This window comes from Protopterus annectens, chromosome 8.part0, assembly GCF_019279795.1.
Source record: "Protopterus annectens isolate FY-2018-M chromosome 8.part0, PAN1.0, whole genome shotgun sequence".
Classification (NCBI taxonomy): domain Eukaryota; kingdom Metazoa; phylum Chordata; order Ceratodontiformes; family Protopteridae; genus Protopterus; species Protopterus annectens.
Window position 1 is genome coordinate 846,390,221 of NC_056741.1, and position 12,025 is coordinate 846,402,245.

At 44.2% G+C, this 12,025-nt stretch overlaps 1 protein-coding gene across 1 annotated transcript in view; it reads right to left on the bottom strand.

The window, feature by feature from the left end:
- LOC122808354 (deoxyribonuclease gamma-like) overlaps positions 1–12,025 on the bottom strand; it is a 248,208-nt gene that overhangs the window by 160,472 nt on the left and 75,711 nt on the right. The gene's annotated exons all lie outside the window — the stretch shown is intronic.

Genomic DNA, 12,025 nt, shown 5'->3' on the forward strand with positions numbered 1-12,025 from the left:
ATGTATATGTTTTATGAGATAAATAAGTGTAAAGAAGGCAGTGATACAGAAGTATGTTGGTTATAGAGGTGTGACAAGAATTTGAGTAAGGTGTTGAAAAATTGATGATGTTATTAAAGTGAAGTCAGTAAGGATTAACAGGAAGTAATTGAGTGAACCAAAGATAAGTTTATGAAGTAGAATATGAAATGGTGATTTTTAAATTGAAGCATTAAATTATGATATTAAGAAAGAATTTTCATGAAGCATCTTTGAATTATATTTTTTAGTATTGGGGCATCTATGAATAAAATGTTTAGCATCTATCTGACGTTGCATAATGCCTCTTTGGAGGGATTTCCAAAAATGTGAGGTAATTACTAAAAAAGTGCACTCAGTGCAGTAGAGCTGTGTCTTCAGAGTATGCAAAAAGGGCATTGATGAGGAGAGTGATCTAAAACTTGATTCTAAGTACACTGTGTGAGATTGCCTGTGAAACATGGGATGAATTCAAGTATTAATAATTTATGGGCAAGTGTGTTAAGGAGGATCCCAGATCTTTGTTGTGCAAGGGGCCATTTGACTTTAATCAGTATTTAGTAGTGTGGTGATCCACCACTGGACCAGTAATCAAGGATCCTCTGCAGTTATTGGATGTGCCATGTAGCTTACAATCAAGGAATCTCTGCATCAAGTGCAATTTCCCTTAAGAGCACACAGAGACCACAGTCAGTCCAGGGCTGGTTTCTCCCTCTTTCTCCAGATCCCCAGTAAGACTCTCCACTGGCACAGCTATAGAGATGAGATCTCAGCTGAGTGGCCAAGCCAAGACCTTCAGCACCCTCTCTGTCCAACCAGTGATTCATGTCCCTGCCTAAGTAGCTGACACACACACTCTGAGGTTTGATTTACACACACACACACACACACACACACACACACACACACACACACACACACACACACACACACACACACACACACACACACACACACACACACTAACCTGAGGAAGACTGGCACAGGTTTACTAGCTATGGCTCCTTTTGCCCAGACTATAAGGTAGTTATCATTGCCATCAGCCAACTCCTTCTTAGCTACTTTAAGGCCCTTAACAAAGGGTGTCCAATCTTACTGTGCAATATTAATACAAATTGAAGTTTGACCCAGAGCAAAGCTTTTAGGAGTGTCCCACAGTGTGACCAAATAAATATGCAAGTACTCTCAAAGATTTACCTTCATAAGTGCATTATGCTCTCGTGCAACTCTACTTTGTATGAAAGGAGGTTTGCAAAGTTGCAAAACCTCGACAATAAATTGTCCGAATGTGCAATGGGCGAATGCACATTGGCATTTGCTCATTGCAGATTCAACATTGTGGGTGCGGAATGCACTATAGCGGGGATTGGGAAATGATCCCAATCCCCACTGTAGTGCAATCTTAGAATTAGTATATTAAAGTAGGGGGGTGTGCAGGGGACTTGTCCCCCTGCATTATGATGTATCTTTGACATTTTAGTTCAAAAATCAGCGAATCAGCTGTTTGATTTGCTGACTTTCGAACTTCTGAGAATGTCGAAGTTTGAATTTTGCACATTTGATTCGCCAAAATGCACTATTGATATTGTCCATTATGACAATATGAAGGTAAACCACTCTCAAAACTTAAATATCCTTACACAGATCAGTCACAAAGAAAGGTTTAAATACATTTAATAATTAATTATATAAGAACAAGACAGTACTAAATACATATTCACAGTGACATCAGAGTTCATAACCATAGAAAATATTTAAAACAACATTGCAGGACAGTCTCAAATAAATAAAGAAAAATATCTAAACTAAGCTTTGCTATATTCCTGACTGAATCTAAGAGAATTACTATACACTATAAACTTACTTAAGAGCAAGGCAGCTATGGTGAATGGATCTTTGTTAGTTGTCAGGTCCAAGACAGAATACAGAATGCTCTGTCTCACTCAGAGACTTTTCAAATTAATATCTCAAATATTACTGCTGGGATAGCTTGCAGAATAACATCATGTCTTGTCATCTGACTCTATCCCAGGTGAAACCCCCATTGCTGGAACCTAGTAGTATTTAGCATCTACCTATGAAAATACATAGACCTCAGATCTTTGGCAGATGCTGGAAGATATAAAACAATTGCATGCCTTCATATTTCAAAACTAGTAATTATTTCATTCTGAAGACAATACAGAAAGCTTCTCAGCACAGACATTCTATCTAGCTGCATTGAAAACTGACAGATACCATCTTTTATGGCCTAGCCATAAAGTAATTTAATTACATCTTGGGCTTGTTGTCCCAAAATTTGTAGGAGGGTTAGGCCTGTAGATCACCATGTCATCTGCATATAGTATGACCTCAATATAAAATGGGTCAACTTGAAACCTATTTACAAACAAGAACAGAATTGGCGATAGGATGGCTTCCCGAGAGACATTTTAGAAAATGGAGCTGATGCTGCTACTACGATGGTAGAAGAACCTATTGCAACTGTAAAGCTTCTGTTACTTAGGAATTCTTTATGTCAAGGAAAGGCTTGCATGTCAATCTCAGCTTGAATGAGTAAGGCCAAATAGAAGTTATTGAGCTATCAGGCCAAAGATATTTGTAAGTCTGATTACTATATATCATGTTCAGTTGTCTTTGCCTGTAGAGTGTCATCAGTAGTGGTGTATAAACATTATATCTGATATTGTTAATCCTCATTCATTTATTATGCCTGATTTATCTGTTCCGACCTCAGAACCAAGCCAGCCATCTTCCAAGCTTGCGACAGCCACAAACTCTCTAGCTGAACTCTTACCCACAATTCCCCTCCCACTGTTACCTCAGATTTTTGTTTGCCGTGTCACCATTCAGTCGTGTCAAGCTGCATCTCTTGAGCTAAATAAACTTCTTTGATAATACTTTATCATATTGCAGTTATTCTCTGTTCTAAATTTGTTGAATAGTTATCTCTTACCCCATCACATCTGGAAACTCTTTTTGGTTTCTTCTAGCCTTTCTTTCTTACTGTGAGGTAACTCCTTTACCATCGTTGGTAAATTCTTTCCTGCTTTATCTTTGGGTATTTCTTGTACCATTGTTGATACCATCTTCCTTCCTTTTCTTTCTTCCTTCCTCCTATTATGGCAGAGAAAAAAGGTAGTCTGGGGTTTAAAAGATGTGTGGATTGTGAGCAAAAATTGCCTATTTTGGATGCACATGAGTTATGTGTTTACTGTTTGGGTGTGCCTCACTTGACTGTTGACCTGCCTTGCGAGATTTGTGCTAATTTTGCTAACAGGACTTTGGTGGAAAGGAAAAATAAGCTGATTTTAAAGGGACTACTTAAATCTTCCTTTTCAGAGGCTATTTTTGGGGCGGAGGCTTCAACCCCTCCTATTTCACATAAGAAAAGAGATGAACACAAGAAGGCCAAGTCTCTCCTGTTGTCTCCTGCTGGGGACAACCAGGGACCGAGACCTAAGCAGGCCAAACTTTCTGCTTTGGCTTTGACTTCCTTGACCCCGAGGCTTTTGGTGCCTAGATCTTTGGCACCAAAGCCTTTGGCACCACGTGTTACTTCAGCACCATGTTTTGTGCCCCATACCTCATCAGAACCGAGGGGCCCCCCAGTTCAGACTTCCTTATCGGCACCGACCTTTTCCTTGATGCAGACCTTTGTGGCGTCAATGACTGTTCCGACGCCAGCTTCTACTTCAACTCTGACTATTTTCACGGCAGCAACTATTCTCTCAGTACTGACTACCTCGTTTTCTGCACAGACTCTTTCGGCATCTACCATAGTGCCAACTACTACTTCGGCACTGACCTCGTCGGTGCAGACCTTACCTTCGGCACCAATGATCTCCTTGGTGCAGACACCGGTAGTACAAGCCTTTACGGCTCCATTGTTTTCGGTGCAGACACCTATTTTAGTACCATTTAAAGACCCCTTTCTGGGCACCGAGTTTCCTGCATCCTTGAATAGACCTGACTCCCCTTCAGCTATGTCTGTGAGATCCACTAGAAGCCTCTCGGAACATGATGTGGTGTGCCTTGAGGATCAATTGCTTTTGGCCAGAGGTATCCAACCCTCCAGGAACTACTCTTCCTTTGGAGGTGATCACTCTTCTCCAAGGACTCCTACTTATTCTCCTCCTTCATTGCCTTAAAATCCCCCTACTGTAGCACAGACTTCCCTCACTTCAGCTCCTTTCATGGACCTCACTAAAGAGTCACAGTTGCCTTTGTGGCAGGAGAGACTTGTCACCCCAGTCACTGCTCTGAATGCTAGCTGTGACGTATGTACTCCTGTTTTTCACAGCCATCCAGGGACTCTGAGTCGGTGGGCTAATTTGCTTGAGCAGGGTGTGACCTCCTCAGGTGGACCAGCCTTCCAACTCATGGAGAAGGCTCTCACGTCTGTTGGCAATCCTGTGCTGTCAGTGCCCCTGTTCTCCTCTGGACCACAATTTACACAAGACACCTCTAGCGGACACCAGGTACAAGGGCCTCAGGACACACTCCCACTGGAAGCTCCTCTTGCATTCTCTTCTCCAGATTCTCCCCCTGAGAAAGTTCATTGCAAGAGTTCATGTAAGAGGACGCACATAGACTCTGCAGAAGAGTCCCTTATGGAAGACACAGACTTTGATGATGGGGAAGGGTCCCCTCGGCCACCCTCTGAGGTATCCTTTGGAGATATCCTCGAAATACTTAAGCAGAGAGGTGATTGGCAGCCCTCTAAGCTGACCTCTGAAGAGTCTGTATTCCTGCAGGCCTTTCATGCCCGGCCCCCTACCTCTTGGGTTACTCCACCTGCCGACGACCTTGTCCGGCTCATCGTGCAGCATGCTTGGAAGGCTCCTGATGCCACTAACACCATTCCCCACAGGCCAGATAAAATCCTGTCCCCTCCAGATAGTGAGCCTCACTGGTCCAAAGGTCTTCCTGTAGATGCCTTGGTGGCAGCGGCCGCAACAAAGAAAGATGTGGTGGAAGAAAGCCAGACTGTCCACCCACCCAACAAAGAGTCCTGGGCGCTGGACAGATTAGGGAAGCATACCTTTGCATCAGTGACCTTTGCAGTCAGGTCCCTGAATTATATGGCACATTTTACCAGGCTTCAAAGAGACTTAATGTCTGAGCTCTCTGAAACCTTGGCCAGAGCTGTGTCTGATGAGGTCTGGGACAAAGTGGCCTTACAGTTAGCCACCCTTGAATCAATTTCTAACTCCTCCATGCGTCTGATTTATCATGCATCAGAAGGAGCAGCTAGAGCAGCGGGTGCAGGCATAGTCATGAGACAGCATACCTGGATGTGCTTGTGTGATTTTGCGGAACCTTTCAAGGCTTCCTTTCTGAATGCTCCCATTGAAGCCTCTTTGTTGTTTGTGCCCAAGGTTAAAGACACACTGGCTAGGTGTGAACAGAACGGTAAAACCCTTTCTGCTGTGGGTGTCTGCTGTTCTTCCCTTCAACGGGCTTTATCCAGAAACCAGAAGAGTGGGAAGATGTGGCACAAAAAGTCTCAGGGTTCTTTCTGTGACACATGAGCCGTGTTTTCCCCTAGAGGCATAGGGGGAAACTCATATGGAAGACGCCCCTTTTGGGGCAGAGGAGGTCTGCGTAACTAGGGTTTCAGAGATTCTTTCTCTGGCCAGTCCTACCAGCGCTCCTGAAGAGCGGCCCAACTGCTTTCCTCTGGAAGTGGTTGGGGGTCATTTCTCTTCATACCCTTCTGCCTGGCTAATCATTAACACAGATTCTTGGGTACAAGAGATAATAACCAGAGGATATCATAGGTTCATAGGTTCATACTAGGCTATCTGCCCTAGGGCATTTATAAGCCTAGCCAGAATGTGTTTGGCTTTCGCCACCCATTTTAAATTTATTTTGCTATGCCCTTTTTCGAGGTTAGTATACTGTGCCTCTGTCTAACAGTGACACAGAAGTGATACCCGGGGTAAACCTACGATCTCCCATCCACTCATCAAGATTCCTCTTGAAGAGAGTCAATGAGGGACTCTGCCTAACCTGGACTGGGATTTTATTCCAGAGTGAAGGGAGCCTCTGGGTTATGAATCTGTCCCTCCAGCATGTCCTATTTATTTCAGTGCTGAGGTTCAAGTCTCTCGAGCGCATAGCTCGATGGGATTTGGATTTTCTGAGGTGCAGCATGTCCATTAATTCCGGGTTGGACATGGCTTTATACATCAGGCACAGATCGCCTCTGAACAGGTGGTATGCCACTGAGTAGAGCTGGAGTTTCTTTAACCAGGCAGCATATGTCATCTGTTTGAGCCCTTTGATCCTCTTGGTGAGGTACTTTTGGGGTCTTTCCAGTTGCTGCAGGTGTCTGCTAAGGTACATCCCAAAAGGGGCATTGTACTCAATTATAAGCCTGATGAGGGATGAGTAAAGAAGCACGATGACCTCCCCTGATCTAGATGTGAATCCCTTCATGATTAGGTGGGCTATATAAAATGTTTTTCTAACCACTTTGGCCATGTGGTTGTCAAATGAGAGATTGCTATCAACTTGGGTCCCCAGGTTCCTAATTATTTCTTCTGTACTTAATGGATTACCACCTATGTGGTAATTTGTGGGCACTTTGTTTTTGCCAAAGGGGATGACTATACACTTTTGGCATTTAGCTTGAGGCCATGGCTCTGGCACCAGTTGTCTGTTTCTATGAGGCTCTTTTGGAGGATGCTTGTGTCAGCTGGAGAGTCGATTATGGTGCCCAGTTTGCAGTCATCTGCGAACTTGGTCAGCCACAGTCCTTCCGTGTTGGCCTGTACCTCCGAGAAATATATACAGAACAAGAGAGGTCCCAGGACTGAGCCTTGTGGGACACCACTTGTAACTGGTTTGGAGTCTGACATGGCTCCAGCAATTCTAACCATGTGGGTTCTGTCCTTGAGCCAGTTTGCAATCCATCTAGTGACATAGGGGGTTATATTTAAGCTGGTGAGTTTATCTATAATGCCCGAGTGGGGTATTGTATCAAAGGCTTTTGCGAGGTTCAGGTAGGCTGTGTGGACCACCTTCCCCTCGTCAATGGCATTGGTGACTGTTTCAAAGAAATCAACCAGGTTTAAGAGGCAGGATCTGCCCTTAACAAAGCTGAACTGGGTAGGATCCAGTGTCTGTAGGTCCCCAATATCTTTATTTATGAGGTCCATGATGATCCTTTCCATAGCTTTGCAGACCAAGCTAGTCAGGCTTATGGGGCGATAGTTTCCAGGATCCGTTGAGGCACCACCTTTATGGAGAGGGACCACTGTTGCTGTACGCCACTCTTTGGGCACATATCCTGTAGTAAGGCTGAGACTGAACAGTAGTTTTATGTTTGGGTTTAGCTCTTCTTGGAGTTCATGTAGGATGCAGCCCGGGACACCGTCTGGTCCCATTGATGCTGTGTTTTTGCTTTGGAGAGGGCGGCTCTTACCTGAGCATCTGAGATGTCAGGGGCAGCACTCTGCTGGGATAGATATTTGCCCTTTGGTGGGGAGGGGAGAAGTTTGTGCTGAACCTGTCAGCTAGGATGTTGGCAATGTCTGTGGGTTCCGTGTATTTTTGTCATTTTGGACTAATTCTGAGCATATCTGGGAATTACCACCCAGGTTCCTAACATAACTAAAGAAAGCCTTGTGATTATCCTTAGTGTCCTGTGCAATTTTTCTCTCGAAGCTGGCCTTAGACAATTTTATGAGTGCCCATAGTTTTTTGCTAATACTGATCAGTGATGCCTTCCCTTTTTGGGATTTTGCTCTATCATTTAGTAGCTTCCTCCTTCTATTGTATAGTTTGTTTATGGCTGGGGTCCACCAGACAGGACGTCTGCCTTTGGAGGAGTGGGGAGTGGGTCTTGGTTTTATTTGGGATCGCATGATCCATGCATTCCTGAAGGTGTTCATAGAATGCGTTTATAAAGGATTCTGCGGTCTGGGCCGTATTTTCCACAGGCCCGGGGGCTTTGAAGGATTCCACCTCGGTTTTGAGGAGTGTGAAATTTGCTTTAGAGAAGTTTTTCACTGTGGTTTTCTAGGCAGGGGGTGGGGTCAGGATGTGAATATCCAGTGAGATTAGTTTATGGTCTGATCTTACCAGTGAGAGATACACTTCTGGTCTGGAGCATAGAGTCCCCATGTTGGTGATGATCAGGTCCAGTATGTTTTCCCCTCTTGTGGGAGTGGTAACAAGTTGTTCCATAGCATTTGAGTTTATAAATTCTAGGAACCTTTGGGCTAGGGTGTTGGAGCTAGAGTAATGCTCCCAGTCTATGTTTGGGTAGTTGAAGTCGCCCAATATAATGGTGTTTGGAGAGACCTTCATATTTTCCAGTGTTCTCAGAAAGGCCGAGTGGGGTTCCTGGGTTTGGGAGGGTGGTCTGTAGCAGGCTATAAACTGGAAGGCAGTTTTACCCACTGTTAGTTGCACATGAATAGTCTCTGATGCTTCGTGCTTTGCCACCAACCTGTTGGTGTGGGTATCTTTGATGAATATCAATACTCCCCCTCCTTTTGTGGTTCGGTCCAAGTTTTGGGGCCAAAAGCATGGTATGAGGTATAACCTGGTAGTGCTGGGGTGCTCTCAGGAGCCCTGAACCAGGTTTCTGTTACTGCACAGATATCAATGTTCTCCATGCTAAGGAGAGTTTTGAGTGCGTGCATCTTGAGGTTTAGACTTCTGGCGTTGAGTAGCATTACTCTTAGCTTCTTATCCCTTGTGATACCTATGGAGGTGGGTTTGTCTTTTGAGCCTTGCCTAAAAAAGGCACTATGGGGGTAGCAAGAGCCTTTGCCAATATCCGAAAGCCCAGGGGTGACAGGTGCAAGCTGTCCCTAGCGAAGCATCGTGGCTTGTCGAGCATATCATCCCAAGCTGACAGGCATTGGATCCCCTTTGAATGACACCGGTACTTAAGCCAGTTGTTGAAATCGATCATCTTGTCTTCATATTGTGGCATCATTCTTGGTGAGGGTAAGATGCTACTCAAGGTCAGGGTCATACCGGCCTGGGCTACATGCTCAGAGAGCACCTTTATGTCTCTTTTCATGTAGTCCAGGGAGGTACATCTCAGGTCATTCACACCAGCATGGACAATGACTGAGTCATATTTGTACTTGCGGATCCTAGCGCCCAACAGGCTGCTCACCGTGACCCTCTCCTTGTTCAGCCTGGTGAGCGGGACGTCAGTGTGCCTGATGATAGAGTCACCTATTATAAGTGTATCAGGTGTGTTGTTTAGTCTTAAGGGCTGTGACTGTTTGGCACACTGGCTTTGTGAGATATGTGTTGCACGTGTTTTGTTTTGGGGTAGCGGTTGCTTGGGTGTCTGCTTTGGAGGTCTCTGCTGCTTAGGCAGATCTTTATTTAGAGCCTCCGAGTATGTTTTTGTCTGATTATGTGTTTGGTTTGCTGTCGTGGTAGGTCTATGTGAGACTGGAATTGTAGTGAGTGTGGTTTCCTTCTCCTCCTGACTGGTTATGCCAGTACTGAGTTGAGGGAGCTTAGCCTCCAGTTTGGCTATATGGTTGCATCTCTCACGTGTTGGAATTTGTTGGGAGGAGGAGAGGGTTGTCTGTGTACATGAGGCAGTTGTAACATTGCCTCAAGATTCCCAGATTCACCAGCTGGACCGGAGAGGAGAGTGACAACTGACCTTTGGACATGCTAGAATAATATTGGGAATTCTTTAATAATTGAAAACAAGGGCCAGTGGGGAGTGAGGGTGTAGTGCTTTTAATTTTTAGTGCTGACTTATATAATTGCTTTAGCACGCAAGTGCCAGGTAACTTAAGTGCAATGTGTTACAGGTAACTTAAATGCAAAAACGACAAACTGACTTTCTTTCAAGTGAAACAAGGAAATAAGTACAGTAAGCAATGCAGATATCACTAGTGATCCACAGAAGCGATGAGAAGCCGTGTATTAGGTGGAATTAGCGTTCCAGGGAAATAACAAGCAAACAAACAACAAGCATATAAACAAAGCTAGATTCAGCAGCCTGGATCTAGTCTATGCTACAGCAAACAAGGTGTACCAATTTCAGTAAGATACAGTTCAAATATTCAGGCACTATAAACCTCTAACCAGAAATTCCCAGCTCATAAGGGCAGAGTCCAGCTTCTTCTCCCACAAGAGTGCAGACCACGAACCTTCTTAATGTAAAATAACTGGCCTGAAGCCCAAGTGCCTAAACCAGAGCTAATACACTTTAAGAATAACAGACACTGGGCTCTCAATCAGCAGTTCCCAACTTAGAAGGATGAAAGCTACCTGTCTTGCCACCACAGTGCATGCCACAAACCTTCCTAATGTAAAACAACTGGTCTGAAGCCCAAGTGCTTAATCCAAAAGACTTAGAATGATAGCTACACTTTAATCAAGTTACTACCAAGCAGTAATAAATAGTTGAATACTTTAGAGAATGCCTGGATTAGTGCTCAAGTTACACAAACAAAGCTAGATCCAGCAGGCCCGAATCCAGTCTATGCCACAGCAAACAAGGCACACCAACTTCAGTAAGAAGCAGTTCAGATATGCATGCACTATAAGCCTTTAACCAGAAATTCCCAGCTCAGAAGGGCAGAGTCCAGCCTCTCCTCCCACAAGAGTGCAGACCACGAACCCTCTTAATGTAAAATAACTGGCCTGAAAGCCCAAGTGCTTAAACCAGAGTTAATACACTTTTAGAATAACAGACACTGAGCCCTCAATCAGCAGTTCCCAACCTAGAAGGATGTAAGCTACCTGTTCTGCCACTACAGTGCAGACCACAAACCCTCTCAGTGCAAAACAACTGGTCCAAAGCCCAAGTGTTTAAACCAAAAGGCTTAGAATTAGTTACACCAAGCTGTACTAAATACAATTGAGTACTTTTAAGATGATACAAAAGTAAAATAAAGTAGGTAGAAACACAAGTACAGTAAAAGCAGATGAAAATTTTTTTTTTCTGAACAAGTGCTGAGATCAAAGAAACAGATTTGAGTGCTGAAACTAGAAAACTGGCTAGTTATAAGAAAAAAAAACTAAGCTAGAAGGCTTCCCTCCAACACAGAAGGGCTTGGGGGCTCAGAAGCCTACAAATAGTCTATACCCCTTAACAGGAAAGGCAGGAAACCTTTGTCCCACCCCATTAAGGAGCTTATCCGATGTTCCACCCAGTCATAGGGTAGAAGCAGCATTAGAGATTTCAAAGCTGATAAGAAAAAGAGTCATACAAATAGTCCCACCAGACCTAATAGAATCCGGATTCTACTCAAGATTATTTTTAGTGCCAAAAAGACAGGGGACTAGAGACCAATTTTGGATCTCAGTGTACTAAACAGATTCATAGAAGTACAGAAATTCCAGATGGTCACAATACAGTCTATCCTCCCACTCCTGGAGGCAGGCAATTGGATGTGCTGTATAGATCTTCAAGATTCGTACTACCACATAAAGGTGGACAGACCATCAAGAAGATTCCTTCGCTTCTGTGTGGGAGCCAGTCATTACCAGTTCCGAGTACTGCTCTTTGGACTCTCTACAGCCCCCAGAGTGTTCACCAAGTGCATGGCAGTTGTCGCAGCTCACCTGTGACTGCAAGGATTCCGGGTGTTTCCATACTTAGATGACTGGCTCACCACCACACCCACCAGACATCTATTGGAAAAAGCCTTGGCATACTCTTTTCACAGTGTAGAAAGGTTATGCATAACTATAAACTGGCAAAAATCCAACCTAGCCCCATCCCAATCCATAGAATTCACTGGGGTCCTGTTGGACACAAAGAACTGCATGGCATTGATTCCAGAGCACAGAATTTTAAGGATAAAACAACAACTTATACCCATCCTCTCAAGGGAAAGATCAACAGCATATTCTGTTCTCCAGCTGTTGGGTTTCATGGAAGCTTCCATCATCATTGTCCCCCTCGCGAGGCTTCACATGAGGCTTTTTTGCAATGGTTACTACTTACCCAGTGGTACCTTTTTCAGTCTCCTCTCTCATCCTAGATTTGGGTGACTCAGAGATG